This window comes from Rhinoderma darwinii (genome assembly GCF_050947455.1).
Source record: "Rhinoderma darwinii isolate aRhiDar2 chromosome 5 unlocalized genomic scaffold, aRhiDar2.hap1 SUPER_5_unloc_26, whole genome shotgun sequence".
Taxonomy (NCBI): Eukaryota; Metazoa; Chordata; class Amphibia; order Anura; family Rhinodermatidae; genus Rhinoderma; species Rhinoderma darwinii.
This window is the reverse complement of record NW_027461783.1, coordinates 113,756-130,077: the sequence shown is the minus strand read 5'-3', so window position 1 is coordinate 130,077 and position 16,322 is coordinate 113,756. Positions and strand designations below refer to the sequence as shown.

Genomic DNA, 16,322 nt, shown 5'->3' with positions numbered 1-16,322 from the left:
ACTCCACTATTTGACTGTTGTGCTGCATCAATCAATCAATCAATCAATCAATCAATCAATCAATCAATCAATCAATCAATCAGTGGCTGGCTCAGGTGCAGCTCTTTAACTTACCTAAAAGGGAGGGCGGAGAGAAGACAAGGAAGGTGAATGAGGTGTTCCAATGTGAAATGCCGGAAACACAGAAACACAGACGACACACAACAAGAGGTGGCAATCTATTCATTAATTGCATTTAATCAATGAGCTCATTATCACTCATGCATTGTCCAACAGGTGTTGAAATAATGGGATTAAAAGGGGAGATCCCTTCAGAAAGACAGAAACAATAGCAAAGACAAAAAACACTTTTGGAATCTGCTTTTAGTCAACACATAAGGAAAGGGTGCACCGGTCCTGGAAATACTGCAATACCAGGTCAATGCGTGGAGTGGACAGAGCAAGCTCTATTTCCATCTCCCTGTTCTAAAAATCCATTTAATATATGGTCCCCAGATAGGGGACGTATCAGATATTAAACTGATAAGAACAGATACTACACTTGATCTTAGCCAAAAGGCCGAGAAGCGATAACCCGAACGGGCCGCGCGTTGCCCGAGCCTGCCCGATACTGCTGTTCAGCCCTTGCAGCGATTCAGCCTACTTCTAGGCAATTCCATGGGGCCCTGCAGGCTCACACACTCACAGCTACACGGGAGGTGAATAAAGGCCGGAGAGGAAGCCAGACAGGATTTGCTTCTTTTGCTTGCACCACAATGCAGTGCTGAAAGAGGAGGAATCTACATAAAAACGCCTTCCTGGCAACGCCCAAATGCCCTGCTGCCATGCAGATAAACACTGGCAGCGGCAGCAAGTGCATGCCCACAGCCACCCCTTGTTCCTTCACACCTTGTATCAGCTGTAATCCAGTCCAGTCCAGTGCTGCCTGCTGAGCAGCACTGACCAACACTGCCTGGGCCCAGGCTTTTATCTCTGAGGCCCCATTATGATGTCAGAAAGCTGGCTCTGGAATCCTGAGGGCTCCACTATGACACGTGCAAAGTTCCGTCTGAACTTTATATAAGACGGTGAGGCTCAGTCAGTCACTCAGTGTTGCCTGAGAGGGCAACACTGCAACAGCCGGCCGCCAGGCTGTCTTTTTTTTGCACAGCTAGTTGCCTCCAGGAGGCCACAAGAGGGAGACAAGGGACTGCAAAATGGAAAATAGGCATCCACCAACTTTACAGACAACTTCTCCTTGCTCCTACAACCTCCATCCTTGCACAGTTTGTTATTCTTCTAGGTAACATAGTAACAAATCCAAATTGCTGCTCTCTTTGTAGGCAAGCAAGGCTTTGTTGCAACTGCAATTCTTACTTCTTCTTGAAATGTAGGGACGACAGTACATTCCATCACATCCATCTAGTGTACACAGGTAGGTCCATTGTGGCGGGCAGGCGAGCGGGCGGGCTGCTTTATTGGCTGTTTGCTGTTCCCCTACTCCACTCCACTATTTGACTGTTGTGCTGCATCAATCAATCAATCAATCAATCAATCAATCAATCAATCAATCAATCAATCAGTGGCTGGCTCAGGTGCAGCTCTTTAACTTACCTAAAAGGGAGGGCGGAGAGAAGACAAGGAAGGTGAATGAGGTGTTCCAATGTGAAATGCCGGAAACACAGAAACACAGACGACACACAACAAGAGGTGGCAATCTATTCATTAATTGCATTTAATCAATGAGCTCATTATCACTCATGCATTGTCCAACAGGTGTTGAAATAATGGGATTAAAAGGGGAGATCCCTTCAGAAAGACAGAAACAATAGCAAAGACAAAAAACACTTTTGGAATCTGCTTTTAGTCAACACATAAGGAAAGGGTGCACCGGTCCTGGAAATACTGCAATACCAGGTCAATGCGTGGAGTGGACAGAGCAAGCTCTATTTCCATCTCCCTGTTCTAAAAATCCATTTAATATATGGTCCCCAGACAGGGGACGTATCAGATATTAAACTGATAAGAACAGATACTACACTTGATCTTAGCCAAAAGGCCGAGAAGCGATAACCCGAACGGGTCGCGCGTTGCCCGAGCCTGCCCGATACTGCTGTTCAGCCCTTGCAGCGATTCAGCCTACTTCTAGGCAATTCCATGGGGCCCTGCAGGCTCACACACTCACAGCTACACGGGAGGTGAATAAAGGCCGGAGAGGAAGCCAGACAGGATTTGCTTCTTTTGCTTGCACCACAATGCAGTGCTGAAAGAGGAGGAATCTACATAAAAACGCCTTCCTGGCAACGCCCAAATGCCCTGCTGCCATGCAGATAAACACTGGCAGCGGCAGCAAGTGCATGCCCACAGCCACCCCTTGTTCCTTCACACCTTGTATCAGCTGTAATCCAGTCCAGTCCAGTGCTGCCTGCTGAGCAGCACTGACCAACACTGCCTGGGCCCAGGCTTTTATCTCTGAGGCCCCATTATGATGTCAGAAAGCTGGCTCTGGAATCCTGAGGGCTCCACTATGACACGTGCAAAGTTCCGTCTGAACTTTATATAAGACGGTGAGGCTCAGTCAGTCACTCAGTGTTGCCTGAGAGGGCAACACTGCAACAGACGGCCGCCAGGCTGTCTTTTTTTTGCACAGCTAGTTGCCTCCAGGAGGCCACAAGAGGGAGACAAGGGACTGCAAAATGGAAAATAGGCATCCACCAACTTTACAGACAACTTCTCCTTGCTCCTACAACCTCCATCCTTGCACAGTTTGTTATTCTTCTAGGTAACATAGTAACAAATCCAAATTGCTGCTCTCTTTGTAGGCAAGCAAGGCTTTGTTGCAACTGCAATTCTTACTTCTTCTTGAAATGTAGGGACGACAGTACATTCCATCACATCCATCTAGTGTACACAGGTAGGTCCATTGTGGCGGGCAGGCGAGCGGGCGGGCTGCTTTATTGGCTGTTTGCTGTTCCCCTACTCCACTCCACTATTTGACTGTTGTGCTGCATCAATCAATCAATCAATCAATCAATCAATCAATCAATCAATCAGTGGCTGGCTCAGGTGCAGCTCTTTAACTTACCTAAAAGGGAGGGCGGAGAGAAGACAAGGAAGGTGAATGAGGTGTTCCAATGTGAAATGCCGGAAACACAGAAACACAGACGACACACAACAAGAGGTGGCAATCTATTCATTAATTGCATTTAATCAATGAGCTCATTATCACTCATGCATTGTCCAACAGGTGTTGAAATAATGGGATTAAAAGGGGAGATCCCTTCAGAAAGACAGAAACAATAGCAAAGACAAAAAACACTTTTGGAATCTGCTTTTAGTCAACACATAAGGAAAGGGTGCACCGGTCCTGGAAATACTGCAATACCAGGTCAATGCGTGGAGTGGACAGAGCAAGCTCTATTTCCATCTCCCTGTTCTAAAAATCCATTTAATATATGGTCCCCAGATAGGGGACGTATCAGATATTAAACTGATAAGAACAGATACTACACTTGATCTTAGCCAAAAGGCCGAGAAGCGATAACCCGAACGGGCCGCGCGTTGCCCGAGCCTGCCCGATACTGCTGTTCAGCCCTTGCAGCGATTCAGCCTACTTCTAGGCAATTCCATGGGGCCCTGCAGGCTCACACACTCACAGCTACACGGGAGGTGAATAAAGGCCGGAGAGGAAGCCAGACAGGATTTGCTTCTTTTGCTTGCACCACAATGCAGTGCTGAAAGAGGAGGAATCTACATAAAAACGCCTTCCTGGCAACGCCCAAATGCCCTGCTGCCATGCAGATAAACACTGGCAGCGGCAGCAAGTGCATGCCCACAGCCACCCCTTGTTCCTTCACACCTTGTATCAGCTGTAATCCAGTCCAGTCCAGTGCTGCCTGCTGAGCAGCACTGACCAACACTGCCTGGGCCCAGGCTTTTATCTCTGAGGCCCCATTATGATGTCAGAAAGCTGGCTCTGGAATCCTGAGGGCTCCACTATGACACGTGCAAAGTTCCGTCTGAACTTTATATAAGACGGTGAGGCTCAGTCAGTCACTCAGTGTTGCCTGAGAGGGCAACACTGCAACAGCCGGCCGCCAGGCTGTCTTTTTTTTGCACAGCTAGTTGCCTCCAGGAGGCCACAAGAGGGAGACAAGGGACTGCAAAATGGAAAATAGGCATCCACCAACTTTACAGACAACTTCTCCTTGCTCCTACAACCTCCATCCTTGCACAGTTTGTTATTCTTCTAGGTAACATAGTAACAAATCCAAATTGCTGCTCTCTTTGTAGGCAAGCAAGGCTTTGTTGCAACTGCAATTCTTACTTCTTCTTGAAATGTAGGGACGACAGTACATTCCATCACATCCATCTAGTGTACACAGGTAGGTCCATTGTGGCGGGCAGGCGAGCGGGCGGGCTGCTTTATTGGCTGTTTGCTGTTCCCCTACTCCACTCCACTATTTGACTGTTGTGCTGCATCAATCAATCAATCAATCAATCAATAATCAATCAATCAATCAATCAGTGGCTGGCTCAGGTGCAGCTCTTTAACTTACCTAAAAGGGAGGGCGGAGAGAAGACAAGGAAGGTGAATGAGGTGTTCCAATGTGAAATGCCGGAAACACAGAAACACAGACGACACACAACAAGAGGTGGCAATCTATTCATTAATTGCATTTAATCAATGAGCTCATTATCACTCATGCATTGTCCAACAGGTGTTGAAATAATGGGATTAAAAGGGGAGATCCCTTCAGAAAGACAGAAACAATAGCAAAGACAAAAAACACTTTTGGAATCTGCTTTTAGTCAACACATAAGGAAAGGGTGCACCGGTCCTGGAAATACTGCAATACCAGGTCAATGCGTGGAGTGGACAGAGCAAGCTCTATTTCCATCTCCCTGTTCTAAAAATCCATTTAATATATGGTCCCCAGATAGGGGACGTATCAGATATTAAACTGATAAGAACAGATACTACACTTGATCTTAGCCAAAAGGCCGAGAAGCGATAACCCGAACGGGCCGCGCGTTGCCCGAGCCTGCCCGATACTGCTGTTCAGCCCTTGCAGCGATTCAGCCTACTTCTAGGCAATTCCATGGGGCCCTGCAGGCTCACACACTCACAGCTACACGGGAGGTGAATAAAGGCCGGAGAGGAAGCCAGACAGGATTTGCTTCTTTTGCTTGCACCACAATGCAGTGCTGAAAGAGGAGGAATCTACATAAAAACGCCTTCCTGGCAACGCCCAAATGCCCTGCTGCCATGCAGATAAACACTGGCAGCGGCAGCAAGTGCATGCCCACAGCCACCCCTTGTTCCTTCACACCTTGTATCAGCTGTAATCCAGTCCAGTCCAGTGCTGCCTGCTGAGCAGCACTGACCAACACTGCCTGGGCCCAGGCTTTTATCTCTGAGGCCCCATTATGATGTCAGAAAGCTGGCTCTGGAATCCTGAGGGCTCCACTATGACACGTGCAAAGTTCCGTCTGAACTTTATATAAGACGGTGAGGCTCAGTCAGTCACTCAGTGTTGCCTGAGAGGGCAACACTGCAACAGCCGGCCGCCAGGCTGTCTTTTTTTTGCACAGCTAGTTGCCTCCAGGAGGCCACAAGAGGGAGACAAGGGACTGCAAAATGGAAAATAGGCATCCACCAACTTTACAGACAACTTCTCCTTGCTCCTACAACCTCCATCCTTGCACAGTTTGTTATTCTTCTAGGTAACATAGTAACAAATCCAAATTGCTGCTCTCTTTGTAGGCAAGCAAGGCTTTGTTGCAACTGCAATTCTTACTTCTTCTTGAAATGTAGGGACGACAGTACATTCCATCACATCCATCTAGTGTACACAGGTAGGTCCATTGTGGCGGGCAGGCGAGCGGGCGGGCTGCTTTATTGGCTGTTTGCTGTTCCCCTACTCCACTCCACTATTTGACTGTTGTGCTGCATCAATCAATCAATCAATCAATCAATCAATCAATCAATCAATCAATCAATCAGTGGCTGGCTCAGGTGCAGCTCTTTAACTTACCTAAAAGGGAGGGCGGAGAGAAGACAAGGAAGGTGAATGAGGTGTTCCAATGTGAAATGCCGGAAACACAGAAACACAGACGACACACAACAAGAGGTGGCAATCTATTCATTAATTGCATTTAATCAATGAGCTCATTATCACTCATGCATTGTCCAACAGGTGTTGAAATAATGGGATTAAAAGGGGAGATCCCTTCAGAAAGACAGAAACAATAGCAAAGACAAAAAACACTTTTGGAATCTGCTTTTAGTCAACACATAAGGAAAGGGTGCACCGGTCCTGGAAATACTGCAATACCAGGTCAATGCGTGGAGTGGACAGAGCAAGCTCTATTTCCATCTCCCTGTTCTAAAAATCCATTTAATATATGGTCCCCAGATAGGGGACGTATCAGATATTAAACTGATAAGAACAGATACTACACTTGATCTTAGCCAAAAGGCCGAGAAGCGATAACCCGAACGGGTCGCGCGTTGCCCGAGCCTGCCCGATACTGCTGTTCAGCCCTTGCAGCGATTCAGCCTACTTCTAGGCAATTCCATGGGGCCCTGCAGGCTCACACACTCACAGCTACACGGGAGGTGAATAAAGGCCGGAGAGGAAGCCAGACAGGATTTGCTTCTTTTGCTTGCACCACAATGCAGTGCTGAAAGAGGAGGAATCTACATAAAAACGCCTTCCTGGCAACGCCCAAATGCCCTGCTGCCATGCAGATAAACACTGGCAGCGGCAGCAAGTGCATGCCCACAGCCACCCCTTGTTCCTTCACACCTTGTATCAGCTGTAATCCAGTCCAGTCCAGTGCTGCCTGCTGAGCAGCACTGACCAACACTGCCTGGGCCCAGGCTTTTATCTCTGAGGCCCCATTATGATGTCAGAAAGCTGGCTCTGGAATCCTGAGGGCTCCACTATGACACGTGCAAAGTTCCGTCTGAACTTTATATAAGACGGTGAGGCTCAGTCAGTCACTCAGTGTTGCCTGAGAGGGCAACACTGCAACAGCCGGCCGCCAGGCTGTCTTTTTTTTGCACAGCTAGTTGCCTCCAGGAGGCCACAAGAGGGAGACAAGGGACTGCAAAATGGAAAATAGGCATCCACCAACTTTACAGACAACTTCTCCTTGCTCCTACAACCTCCATCCTTGCACAGTTTGTTATTCTTCTAGGTAACATAGTAACAAATCCAAATTGCTGCTCTCTTTGTAGGCAAGCAAGGCTTTGTTGCAACTGCAATTCTTACTTCTTCTTGAAATGTAGGGACGACAGTACATTCCATCACATCCATCTAGTGTACACAGGTAGGTCCATTGTGGCGGGCAGGCGAGCGGGCGGGCTGCTTTATTGGCTGTTTGCTGTTCCCCTACTCCACTCCACTATTTGACTGTTGTGCTGCATCAATCAATCAATCAATCAATCAATCAATCAATCAATCAATCAATCAATCAGTGGCTGGCTCAGGTGCAGCTCTTTAACTTACCTAAAAGGGAGGGCGGAGAGAAGACAAGGAAGGTGAATGAGGTGTTCCAATGTGAAATGCCGGAAACACAGAAACACAGACGACACACAACAAGAGGTGGCAATCTATTCATTAATTGCATTTAATCAATGAGCTCATTATCACTCATGCATTGTCCAACAGGTGTTGAAATAATGGGATTAAAAGGGGAGATCCCTTCAGAAAGACAGAAACAATAGCAAAGACAAAAAACACTTTTGGAATCTGCTTTTAGTCAACACATAAGGAAAGGGTGCACCGGTCCTGGAAATACTGCAATACCAGGTCAATGCGTGGAGTGGACAGAGCAAGCTCTATTTCCATCTCCCTGTTCTAAAAATCCATTTAATATATGGTCCCCAGATAGGGGACGTATCAGATATTAAACTGATAAGAACAGATACTACACTTGATCTTAGCCAAAAGGCCGAGAAGCGATAACCCGAACGGGCCGCGCGTTGCCCGAGCCTGCCCGATACTGCTGTTCAGCCCTTGCAGCGATTCAGCCTACTTCTAGGCAATTCCATGGGGCCCTGCAGGCTCACACACTCACAGCTACACGGGAGGTGAATAAAGGCCGGAGAGGAAGCCAGACAGGATTTGCTTCTTTTGCTTGCACCACAATGCAGTGCTGAAAGAGGAGGAATCTACATAAAAACGCCTTCCTGGCAACGCCCAAATGCCCTGCTGCCATGCAGATAAACACTGGCAGCGGCAGCAAGTGCATGCCCACAGCCACCCCTTGTTCCTTCACACCTTGTATCAGCTGTAATCCAGTCCAGTCCAGTGCTGCCTGCTGAGCAGCACTGACCAACACTGCCTGGGCCCAGGCTTTTATCTCTGAGGCCCCATTATGATGTCAGAAAGCTGGCTCTGGAATCCTGAGGGCTCCACTATGACACGTGCAAAGTTCCGTCTGAACTTTATATAAGACGGTGAGGCTCAGTCAGTCACTCAGTGTTGCCTGAGAGGGCAACACTGCAACAGCCGGCCGCCAGGCTGTCTTTTTTTTGCACAGCTAGTTGCCTCCAGGAGGCCACAAGAGGGAGACAAGGGACTGCAAAATGGAAAATAGGCATCCACCAACTTTACAGACAACTTCTCCTTGCTCCTACAACCTCCATCCTTGCACAGTTTGTTATTCTTCTAGGTAACATAGTAACAAATCCAAATTGCTGCTCTCTTTGTAGGCAAGCAAGGCTTTGTTGCAACTGCAATTCTTACTTCTTCTTGAAATGTAGGGACGACAGTACATTCCATCACATCCATCTAGTGTACACAGGTAGGTCCATTGTGGCGGGCAGGCGAGCGGGCGGGCTGCTTTATTGGCTGTTTGCTGTTCCCCTACTCCACTCCACTATTTGACTGTTGTGCTGCATCAATCAATCAATCAATCAATCAATCAATCAATCAATCAAGTGGCTGGCTCAGGTGCAGCTCTTTAACTTACCTAAAAGGGAGGGCGGAGAGAAGACAAGGAAGGTGAATGAGGTGTTCCAATGTGAAATGCCGGAAACACAGAAACACAGACGACACACAACAAGAGGTGGCAATCTATTCATTAATTGCATTTAATCAATGAGCTCATTATCACTCATGCATTGTCCAACAGGTGTTGAAATAATGGGATTAAAAGGGGAGATCCCTTCAGAAAGACAGAAACAATAGCAAAGACAAAAAACACTTTTGGAATCTGCTTTTAGTCAACACATAAGGAAAGGGTGCACCGGTCCTGGAAATACTGCAATACCAGGTCAATGCGTGGAGTGGACAGAGCAAGCTCTATTTCCATCTCCCTGTTCTAAAAATCCATTTAATATATGGTCCCCAGATAGGGGACGTATCAGATATTAAACTGATAAGAACAGATACTACACTTGATCTTAGCCAAAAGGCCGAGAAGCGATAACCCGAACGGGCCGCGCGTTGCCCGAGCCTGCCCGATACTGCTGTTCAGCCCTTGCAGCGATTCAGCCTACTTCTAGGCAATTCCATGGGGCCCTGCAGGCTCACACACTCACAGCTACACGGGAGGTGAATAAAGGCCGGAGAGGAAGCCAGACAGGATTTGCTTCTTTTGCTTGCACCACAATGCAGTGCTGAAAGAGGAGGAATCTACATAAAAACGCCTTCCTGGCAACGCCCAAATGCCCTGCTGCCATGCAGATAAACACTGGCAGCGGCAGCAAGTGCATGCCCACAGCCACCCCTTGTTCCTTCACACCTTGTATCAGCTGTAATCCAGTCCAGTCCAGTGCTGCCTGCTGAGCAGCACTGACCAACACTGCCTGGGCCCAGGCTTTTATCTCTGAGGCCCCATTATGATGTCAGAAAGCTGGCTCTGGAATCCTGAGGGCTCCACTATGACACGTGCAAAGTTCCGTCTGAACTTTATATAAGACGGTGAGGCTCAGTCAGTCACTCAGTGTTGCCTGAGAGGGCAACACTGCAACAGCCGGCCGCCAGGCTGTCTTTTTTTTGCACAGCTAGTTGCCTCCAGGAGGCCACAAGAGGGAGACAAGGGACTGCAAAATGGAAAATAGGCATCCACCAACTTTACAGACAACTTCTCCTTGCTCCTACAACCTCCATCCTTGCACAGTTTGTTATTCTTCTAGGTAACATAGTAACAAATCCAAATTGCTGCTCTCTTTGTAGGCAAGCAAGGCTTTGTTGCAACTGCAATTCTTACTTCTTCTTGAAATGTAGGGACGACAGTACATTCCATCACATCCATCTAGTGTACACAGGTAGGTCCATTGTGGCGGGCAGGCGAGCGGGCGGGCTGCTTTATTGGCTGTTTGCTGTTCCCCTACTCCACTCCACTATTTGACTGTTGTGCTGCATCAATCAATCAATCAATCAATCAATCAATCAATCAATCAATCAGTGGCTGGCTCAGGTGCAGCTCTTTAACTTACCTAAAAGGGAGGGCGGAGAGAAGACAAGGAAGGTGAATGAGGTGTTCCAATGTGAAATGCCGGAAACACAGAAACACAGACGACACACAACAAGAGGTGGCAATCTATTCATTAATTGCATTTAATCAATGAGCTCATTATCACTCATGCATTGTCCAACAGGTGTTGAAATAATGGGATTAAAAGGGGAGATCCCTTCAGAAAGACAGAAACAATAGCAAAGACAAAAAACACTTTTGGAATCTGCTTTTAGTCAACACATAAGGAAAGGGTGCACCGGTCCTGGAAATACTGCAATACCAGGTCAATGCGTGGAGTGGACAGAGCAAGCTCTATTTCCATCTCCCTGTTCTAAAAATCCATTTAATATATGGTCCCCAGATAGGGGACGTATCAGATATTAAACTGATAAGAACAGATACTACACTTGATCTTAGCCAAAAGGCCGAGAAGCGATAACCCGAACGGGCCGCGCGTTGCCCGAGCCTGCCCGATACTGCTGTTCAGCCCTTGCAGCGATTCAGCCTACTTCTAGGCAATTCCATGGGGCCCTGCAGGCTCACACACTCACAGCTACACGGGAGGTGAATAAAGGCCGGAGAGGAAGCCAGACAGGATTTGCTTCTTTTGCTTGCACCACAATGCAGTGCTGAAAGAGGAGGAATCTACATAAAAACGCCTTCCTGGCAACGCCCAAATGCCCTGCTGCCATGCAGATAAACACTGGCAGCGGCAGCAAGTGCATGCCCACAGCCACCCCTTGTTCCTTCACACCTTGTATCAGCTGTAATCCAGTCCAGTCCAGTGCTGCCTGCTGAGCAGCACTGACCAACACTGCCTGGGCCCAGGCTTTTATCTCTGAGGCCCCATTATGATGTCAGAAAGCTGGCTCTGGAATCCTGAGGGCTCCACTATGACACGTGCAAAGTTCCGTCTGAACTTTATATAAGACGGTGAGGCTCAGTCAGTCACTCAGTGTTGCCTGAGAGGGCAACACTGCAACAGCCGGCCGCCAGGCTGTCTTTTTTTTGCACAGCTAGTTGCCTCCAGGAGGCCACAAGAGGGAGACAAGGGACTGCAAAATGGAAAATAGGCATCCACCAACTTTACAGACAACTTCTCCTTGCTCCTACAACCTCCATCCTTGCACAGTTTGTTATTCTTCTAGGTAACATAGTAACAAATCCAAATTGCTGCTCTCTTTGTAGGCAAGCAAGGCTTTGTTGCAACTGCAATTCTTACTTCTTCTTGAAATGTAGGGACGACAGTACATTCTATCACATCCATCTAGTGTACACAGGTAGGTCCATTGTGGCGGGCAGGCGAGCGGGCGGGCTGCTTTATTGGCTGTTTGCTGTTCCCCTACTCCACTCCACTATTTGACTGTTGTGCTGCATCAATCAATCAATCAATCAATCAATCAATCAATCAATCAATCAATCAATCAATCAATCAGTGGCTGGCTCAGGTGCAGCTCTTTAACTTACCTAAAAGGGAGGGCGGAGAGAAGACAAGGAAGGTGAATGAGGTGTTCCAATGTGAAATGCCGGAAACACAGAAACACAGACGACACACAACAAGAGGTGGCAATCTATTCATTAATTGCATTTAATCAATGAGCTCATTATCACTCATGCATTGTCCAACAGGTGTTGAAATAATGGGATTAAAAGGGGAGATCCCTTCAGAAAGACAGAAACAATAGCAAAGACAAAAAACACTTTTGGAATCTGCTTTTAGTCAACACATAAGGAAAGGGTGCACCGGTCCTGGAAATACTGCAATACCAGGTCAATGCGTGGAGTGGACAGAGCAAGCTCTATTTCCATCTCCCTGTTCTAAAAATCCATTTAATATATGGTCCCCAGATAGGGGACGTATCAGATATTAAACTGATAAGAACAGATACTACACTTGATCTTAGCCAAAAGGCCGAGAAGCGATAACCCGAACGGGCCGCGCGTTGCCCGAGCCTGCCCGATACTGCTGTTCAGCCCTTGCAGCGATTCAGCCTACTTCTAGGCAATTCCATGGGGCCCTGCAGGCTCACACACTCACAGCTACACGGGAGGTGAATAAAGGCCGGAGAGGAAGCCAGACAGGATTTGCTTCTTTTGCTTGCACCACAATGCAGTGCTGAAAGAGGAGGAATCTACATAAAAACGCCTTCCTGGCAACGCCCAAATGCCCTGCTGCCATGCAGATAAACACTGGCAGCGGCAGCAAGTGCATGCCCACAGCCACCCCTTGTTCCTTCACACCTTGTATCAGCTGTAATCCAGTCCAGTCCAGTGCTGCCTGCTGAGCAGCACTGACCAACACTGCCTGGGCCCAGGCTTTTATCTCTGAGGCCCCATTATGATGTCAGAAAGCTGGCTCTGGAATCCTGAGGGCTCCACTATGACACGTGCAAAGTTCCGTCTGAACTTTATATAAGACGGTGAGGCTCAGTCAGTCACTCAGTGTTGCCTGAGAGGGCAACACTGCAACAGCCGGCCGCCAGGCTGTCTTTTTTTTGCACAGCTAGTTGCCTCCAGGAGGCCACAAGAGGGAGACAAGGGACTGCAAAATGGAAAATAGGCATCCACCAACTTTACAGACAACTTCTCCTTGCTCCTACAACCTCCATCCTTGCACAGTTTGTTATTCTTCTAGGTAACATAGTAACAAATCCAAATTGCTGCTCTCTTTGTAGGCAAGCAAGGCTTTGTTGCAACTGCAATTCTTACTTCTTCTTGAAATGTAGGGACGACAGTACATTCCATCACATCCATCTAGTGTACACAGGTAGGTCCATTGTGGCGGGCAGGCGAGCGGGCGGGCTGCTTTATTGGCTGTTTGCTGTTCCCCTACTCCACTCCACTATTTGACTGTTGTGCTGCATCAATCAATCAATCAATCAATCAATCAATCAATCAATCAATCAATCAATCAATCAGTGGCTGGCTCAGGTGCAGCTCTTTAACTTACCTAAAAGGGAGGGCGGAGAGAAGACAAGGAAGGTGAATGAGGTGTTCCAATGTGAAATGCCGGAAACACAGAAACACAGACGACACACAACAAGAGGTGGCAATCTATTCATTAATTGCATTTAATCAATGAGCTCATTATCACTCATGCATTGTCCAACAGGTGTTGAAATAATGGGATTAAAAGGGGAGATCCCTTCAGAAAGACAGAAACAATAGCAAAGACAAAAAACACTTTTGGAATCTGCTTTTAGTCAACACATAAGGAAAGGGTGCACCGGTCCTGGAAATACTGCAATACCAGGTCAATGCGTGGAGTGGACAGAGCAAGCTCTATTTCCATCTCCCTGTTCTAAAAATCCATTTAATATATGGTCCCCAGATAGGGGACGTATCAGATATTAAACTGATAAGAACAGATACTACACTTGATCTTAGCCAAAAGGCCGAGAAGCGATAACCCGAACGGGCCGCGCGTTGCCCGAGCCTGCCCGATACTGCTGTTCAGCCCTTGCAGCGATTCAGCCTACTTCTAGGCAATTCCATGGGGCCCTGCAGGCTCACACACTCACAGCTACACGGGAGGTGAATAAAGGCCGGAGAGGAAGCCAGACAGGATTTGCTTCTTTTGCTTGCACCACAATGCAGTGCTGAAAGAGGAGGAATCTACATAAAAACGCCTTCCTGGCAACGCCCAAATGCCCTGCTGCCATGCAGATAAACACTGGCAGCGGCAGCAAGTGCATGCCCACAGCCACCCCTTGTTCCTTCACACCTTGTATCAGCTGTAATCCAGTCCAGTCCAGTGCTGCCTGCTGAGCAGCACTGACCAACACTGCTTGGGCCCAGGCTTTTATCTATGAGGCCCCATTATGATGTCAGAAAGCTTGCTCTGGAATCCTGAGGGCTCCACTATGACACGTGCAAAGTTCCGTCTGAACTTTATATAAGACGGTGAGGCTCAGTCAGTCACTCAGTGTTGCCTGAGAGGGCAACACTGCAACAGCCGGCCGCCAGGCTGTCTTTTTTTTGCACAGCTAGTTGCCTCCAGGAGGCCACAAGAGGGAGACAAGGGACTGCAAAATGGAAAATAGGCATCCACCAACTTTACAGACAACTTCTCCTTGCTCCTACAACCTCCATCCTTGCACAGTTTGTTATTCTTCTAGGTAACATAGTAACAAATCCAAATTGCTGCTCTCTTTGTAGGCAAGCAAGGCTTTGTTGCAACTGCAATTCTTACTTCTTCTTGAAATGTAGGGACGACAGTACATTCCATCACATCCATCTAGTGTACACAGGTAGGTCCATTGTGGCGGGCAGGCGAGCGGGCGGGCTGCTTTATTGGCTGTTTGCTGTTCCCCTACTCCACTCCACTATTTGACTGTTGTGCTGCATCAATCAATCAATCAATCAATCAATCAATCAATCAATCAATCAATCAATCAGTGGCTGGCTCAGGTGCAGCTCTTTAACTTACCTAAAAGGGAGGGCGGAGAGAAGACAAGGAAGGTGAATGAGGTGTTCCAATGTGAAATGCCGGAAACACAGAAACACAGACGACACACAACAAGAGGTGGCAATCTATTCATTAATTGCATTTAATCAATGAGCTCATTATCACTCATGCATTGTCCAACAGGTGTTGAAATAATGGGATTAAAAGGGGAGATCCCTTCAGAAAGACAGAAACAATAGCAAAGACAAAAAACACTTTTGGAATCTGCTTTTAGTCAACACATAAGGAAAGGGTGCACCGGTCCTGGAAATACTGCAATACCAGGTCAATGCGTGGAGTGGACAGAGCAAGCTCTATTTCCATCTCCCTGTTCTAAAAATCCATTTAATATATGGTCCCCAGATAGGGGACGTATCAGATATTAAACTGATAAGAACAGATACTACACTTGATCTTAGCCAAAAGGCCGAGAAGCGATAACCCGAACGGGCCGCGCGTTGCCCGAGCCTGCCCGATACTGCTGTTCAGCCCTTGCAGCGATTCAGCCTACTTCTAGGCAATTCCATGGGGCCCTGCAGGCTCACACACTCACAGCTACACGGGAGGTGAATAAAGGCCGGAGAGGAAGCCAGACAGGATTTGCTTCTTTTGCTTGCACCACAATGCAGTGCTGAAAGAGGAGGAATCTACATAAAAACGCCTTCCTGGCAACGCCCAAATGCCCTGCTGCCATGCAGATAAACACTGGCAGCGGCAGCAAGTGCATGCCCACAGCCACCCCTTGTTCCTTCACACCTTGTATCAGCTGTAATCCAGTCCAGTCCAGTGCTGCCTGCTGAGCAGCACTGACCAACACTGCCTGGGCCCAGGCTTTTATCTCTGAGGCCCCATTATGATGTCAGAAAGCTGGCTCTGGAATCCTGAGGGCTCCACTATGACACGTGCAAAGTTCCGTCTGAACTTTATATAAGACGGTGAGGCTCAGTCAGTCACTCAGTGTTGCCTGAGAGGGCAACACTGCAACAGCCGGCCGCCAGGCTGTCTTTTTTTTGCACAGCTAGTTGCCTCCAGGAGGCCACAAGAGGGAGACAAGGGACTGCAAAATGGAAAATACGCATCCACCAACTTTACAGACAACTTCTCCTTGCTCCTACAACCTCCATCCTTGCACAGTTTGTTATTCTTCTAGGTAACATAGTAACAAATCCAAATTGCTGCTCTCTTTGTAGGCAAGCAAGGCTTTGTTGCAACTGCAATTCTTACTTCTTCTTGAAATGTAGGGACGACAGTACATTCCATCACATCCATCTAGTGTACACAGGTAGGTCCATTGTGGCGGGCAGGCGAGCGGGCGGGCTGCTTTATTGGCTGTTTGCTGTTCCCCTACTCCACTCCACTATTTGACTGTTGTGCTGCATCAATCAATCAATCAATCAATCAATCAATCAGTGGCTGGCTC

The 16,322-nt window shown here is 47.8% G+C and overlaps 11 non-coding genes across 11 annotated transcripts; all 11 read right to left on the bottom strand.

Moving 5' to 3' along the window:
• Positions 1-380: 380 nt before the first annotated feature.
• LOC142688476 (U2 spliceosomal RNA) lies at positions 381-571 on the bottom strand. Its single transcript, XR_012857556.1, has one exon. It is a non-coding gene; the product is annotated as a U2 spliceosomal RNA (small nuclear RNA).
• Positions 572-1,859: 1,288 nt separating this feature from the next.
• LOC142688778 (U2 spliceosomal RNA) lies at positions 1,860-2,050 on the bottom strand. The gene has a single exon (XR_012857831.1). It is a non-coding gene; the product is annotated as a U2 spliceosomal RNA (small nuclear RNA).
• A 1,280-nt stretch (positions 2,051-3,330) lies between these two features.
• Positions 3,331-3,521, bottom strand: LOC142688475 (U2 spliceosomal RNA). The gene has a single exon (XR_012857555.1). It is a non-coding gene; the product is annotated as a U2 spliceosomal RNA (small nuclear RNA).
• Positions 3,522-4,804: 1,283 nt separating this feature from the next.
• On the bottom strand, positions 4,805-4,995 carry LOC142688474 (U2 spliceosomal RNA). The gene has a single exon (XR_012857554.1). It is a non-coding gene; the product is annotated as a U2 spliceosomal RNA (small nuclear RNA).
• A 1,288-nt stretch (positions 4,996-6,283) lies between these two features.
• LOC142688473 (U2 spliceosomal RNA) lies at positions 6,284-6,474 on the bottom strand. Its single transcript, XR_012857553.1, has one exon. It is a non-coding gene; the product is annotated as a U2 spliceosomal RNA (small nuclear RNA).
• A 1,288-nt stretch (positions 6,475-7,762) lies between these two features.
• LOC142688472 (U2 spliceosomal RNA) lies at positions 7,763-7,953 on the bottom strand. Its single transcript, XR_012857552.1, has one exon. It is a non-coding gene; the product is annotated as a U2 spliceosomal RNA (small nuclear RNA).
• A 1,277-nt stretch (positions 7,954-9,230) lies between these two features.
• Positions 9,231-9,421, bottom strand: LOC142688470 (U2 spliceosomal RNA). The gene has a single exon (XR_012857551.1). It is a non-coding gene; the product is annotated as a U2 spliceosomal RNA (small nuclear RNA).
• A 1,280-nt stretch (positions 9,422-10,701) lies between these two features.
• LOC142688469 (U2 spliceosomal RNA) lies at positions 10,702-10,892 on the bottom strand. Its single transcript, XR_012857550.1, has one exon. It is a non-coding gene; the product is annotated as a U2 spliceosomal RNA (small nuclear RNA).
• Positions 10,893-12,188: 1,296 nt separating this feature from the next.
• LOC142688468 (U2 spliceosomal RNA) lies at positions 12,189-12,379 on the bottom strand. The gene has a single exon (XR_012857549.1). It is a non-coding gene; the product is annotated as a U2 spliceosomal RNA (small nuclear RNA).
• A 1,292-nt stretch (positions 12,380-13,671) lies between these two features.
• Positions 13,672-13,862, bottom strand: LOC142688467 (U2 spliceosomal RNA). Its single transcript, XR_012857548.1, has one exon. It is a non-coding gene; the product is annotated as a U2 spliceosomal RNA (small nuclear RNA).
• Positions 13,863-15,150: 1,288 nt separating this feature from the next.
• LOC142688466 (U2 spliceosomal RNA) lies at positions 15,151-15,341 on the bottom strand. Its single transcript, XR_012857547.1, has one exon. It is a non-coding gene; the product is annotated as a U2 spliceosomal RNA (small nuclear RNA).
• Positions 15,342-16,322: the final 981 nt, after the last annotated feature.